Raw genomic sequence first — 3,599 nt, 5'->3', positions numbered from 1 at the left:
TGTCCTTATATTGCGGGTTGCTACTGGTAGCATCAATCAAATTATGGACCAATGGAGAAACTTGAGGCAAAGGCTGCTTTTGAACAGCATATTTAATTCTGTGGTTCTTGAGTTGCAACCTAAAGGAGGTCTTTGCCTATATGGACTGTTGGTCTTGGTTTCGGTTGGTTCATTGTCTTTTCGAGGCAATATTTTGGCTTTTGTCGAAATTTTATCTAGATTTGCGAGGTTGAAGGAGAGCCTGAATTCACTGATATTTGACTCCTAGATTATGCAATACTGTCCAAATCTGAAGCAGCTGCAATCATGAGCACTTTTGGATGAAAACTGCTAAGAAATTGCATGAAATGGATCCTCTCCAAAAGCCCAAACAAGATCGTTATGCTCTTAGAACTTCTCCTCAATGGTTGGGTCCTTTGATCGAAGTGATCCGTTTCTCTACCAAGTCGATCGAGCGCGAAATTAATTCAGTCAATGACAACCCTTTGATTGATGTTTCAAGAAATATGGCATTACATGGAGGCAATTTCCAAGGAACACCGATTGGAGTTTCAATGGACAACACTCGTTTGGCCATTGCATCGATTGGAAAGCTCATGTTTGCGCAATTTTCAGAATTAGTCAATGATTTCTACAATAACGGTTTGCCTTCTAATCTTTCTGCAAGTAAAAACCCAAGTTTGGATTATGGCTTCAAGGGTGCTGAGATTGCCATGGCTTCATACTGTTCTGAACTTCAATATCTTGCCAATCCAGTGACTAGTCATGTTCAGAGTGCTGAGCAGCACAATCAAGATGTTAACTCTCTTGGTTTAATTTCCTCAAGGAAAACAGCTGAAGTCATTGATATTCTTAAACTAATGTCTTCCACATTTTTAGTTGCTCTTTGTCAAGCAATTGACTTGAGACATTTGGAGGAAAACTTGAAGAGCACGGTCAAAAACACAGTTAGTCAAGTAGCAAAAAAAGTGTTGACTACATCTTCTAATGGCGCACTTCACCCATCAAGATTTTGTGAGAAGGATTTGCTCAAAGTTGTTGACCGAGAATACACTTTTGCATACATCGATGATCCATGCAGTGCTACTTACCCGCTCATGCAAAAGCTGAGACAAATTCTCGTTGAGCGTGCACTTGAAAATGGTGATAATGAATTGAATGCAAACTCATCAATCTTCCAAAAGATTGGTGCTTTCGAAGAGGAATTGAAGGAAATTTTACCGAAAGAGGTTGAAAACGTACGACTAGCATATGAGAGCGGAAATTCTAAAATTAAAAATCAGATCAAGGATTGCAGATCCTACCCATTATACAAATTTGTGAGAGAGGAGTTAGGAACACGATTGCTAACTGGCGAAAAGGTGATATCTCCAGGAGAAGAGTGCGAGAAGGTATTTACAGCTTTATGTCAAGGAAAAATGATCGACTCTATCTTTGAATGCTTGAAGGAGTGGAATGGAGCACCAATTCCTATTTCTTAATAGCCTAATTAGCTTATGCAATTCGTTGAATTGGACCATGCCCTTCAAATTGTTGAAAGATATGATAACATGATTTGTGTTTGCTATTATTATTTTTGTACTTCTAAATCATTTTTAATCATAATTGATACAATCTTATCGATGATCCTATTAAATCTAGTATTATGTTGAAACCACTTCTCAATGCTTTTTATATACTCTTCCTATATTTATGTATAACTTTTTTTTGTAAATCTTTCTCATCCTAATATAAATGGGTGCTCACCGTACATCGAAATGCACAAAGAAGGCATTGGCAGTAAAACCCTTCAAAACACTTTATAGTTCACGACCAAATTATCCCCATGTGTAACTTTTATTTTTTAAATCACCACCGTAGTATATTTCAACTTAACTTGAAGTTGATTTCAAATAATTTTAAAGATCAATTAATAATTTTAAAATGATCGTCGCATATAATTTAGGTCTACACTAAAATTTTTGGGCAATAATTAAAATCTTCTAGATTTTTTTAGAAGTAAAACCAACTTAACAAGTATTGTCATATTAAGGATCTGTTCCAGATACCAGATGGATTTAATATGCATCCCACTGTATTTGAGAATAAGTCTCGCCTATATGATTATCTTTAAAAATCATCCATACACTAATTGTCCAATATTGGTATACTTCTTCAAATGTCGGTATTTTACAAAGTAGACGATTAGAGTGAATGCATACATGATTCTCAAAGGATTTTTTGACACAAAGTCTAAATAGTTGATAAACTTAGGTATTTAATTGATATAGTTATAATTAAGTTTTACACTAAACTTTTCCAAACGAAATGTAATCGATGGTGTAATTTGATATACTTATTTCAAGGTATGAATTGGTACAATTATTAATTCAGGGTTCAAATTGATACAACTCGGAAGTATAAATTGGTATTTTTCCAAAAAAAAAAAAAAAAATATCAATAATGATGCTATTGATATAGAAAAGGTCTATTATATCAGTTGGATTGCTATTTGGTATACCAATAATAGTTACTGATATATTAATTTGCATGGCGGTCCATTTAAAAATTATGCATTTTTCTAATTAAGACACGCTTGCAATTTCTCATGTTGTCTTTGAAGCTTATTTCTGGAACCACCCCTTTTTATTAATATTTGATGATTAATTAGTTATAAGGAATAAATTACAATTAATAAGCATTATTTTAGGTAATAATAATTTAATATGAGTGTATAACATCATTAAAATAAAAACATTCAAGCCTACTCATTGTGATATACATTTTTTCTTTTTTTTCAATAAAATGAATTTATTGTGTACCAACCTCACATTGTTAAGATTTTTTTTAATTTTTTTTTATTTATATTCGAAATATGAGAGAGCAAGAGAGCATTACAAATCAATATAATATTGAGACAAACTATACAAAATATCCTAAATTTTTTATTTGGAGTAAATAATAATCTTAAAGTTTTCTCTCACACAGTTTAAAAAGATACCCCATAACTTTTAAAAAGAGTTATAAAAAAAAATAATCATTAATTCTCAGATTGAAACATAAGTATTTTTGTCTCAATACCCATGCATACTAAAAATAACTCTCAAAACTTTCAACACAAATAATTAAAAATACATTTTACCTTATTTTTTCCTTTGATTGTCTCCTCTCTCTTCTTCAATACCTACGGTTCTTCTCTTTTTTTTTTTTTTTTTTAATTAGTTATGAACATTTATGTATCGGAAAAAAATAGAAATAATAAAAAGTACTAATTAAATAATGTTAAAGATTATACTAGTGAAGGAAGAAATAATGGAACAACAAGGATCTTAGAAAATTAATATTTTAGTACAGTGGTGTATCTTGCTATTTAATATTGTTGGTCTATTTAAGGGGAGAATTTTTATCTCTGAAAAATATTGTTAGGAAGGTATTTTTGAGATGTAGAATTTTATGGTTATTAACCTTAAAGATTTAGTTGTTGGAGAAAATTTGTATAAAAATTGAGATAAATAGGAAACAATGAGAGGTAATAACTACACGTGAAAAAAAATAATTTAAAATATTAATTTAGTCACCTATGGCCAATTATTCCGCAACCTCTTCCTTCCTGCCTAATC

The 3,599-nt window shown here is 31.5% G+C and overlaps 1 pseudogene; it reads left to right on the top strand.

Annotated features, from left to right (window-relative positions):
- The first annotated feature begins 51 nt into the window (after positions 1-51).
- LOC120068936 lies at positions 52-1,636 on the top strand (annotated as a pseudogene).
- The last annotated feature ends 1,963 nt before the right edge of the window (positions 1,637-3,599 follow it).

Source organism: Benincasa hispida, unplaced genomic scaffold, assembly GCF_009727055.1.
Source record: "Benincasa hispida cultivar B227 unplaced genomic scaffold, ASM972705v1 Contig1545, whole genome shotgun sequence".
Taxonomy (NCBI): Eukaryota; Viridiplantae; Streptophyta; class Magnoliopsida; order Cucurbitales; family Cucurbitaceae; genus Benincasa; species Benincasa hispida.
The sequence above is the reverse complement of the archived record's forward strand: the minus strand, read 5'-3'. Positions and strand labels throughout refer to the sequence as shown.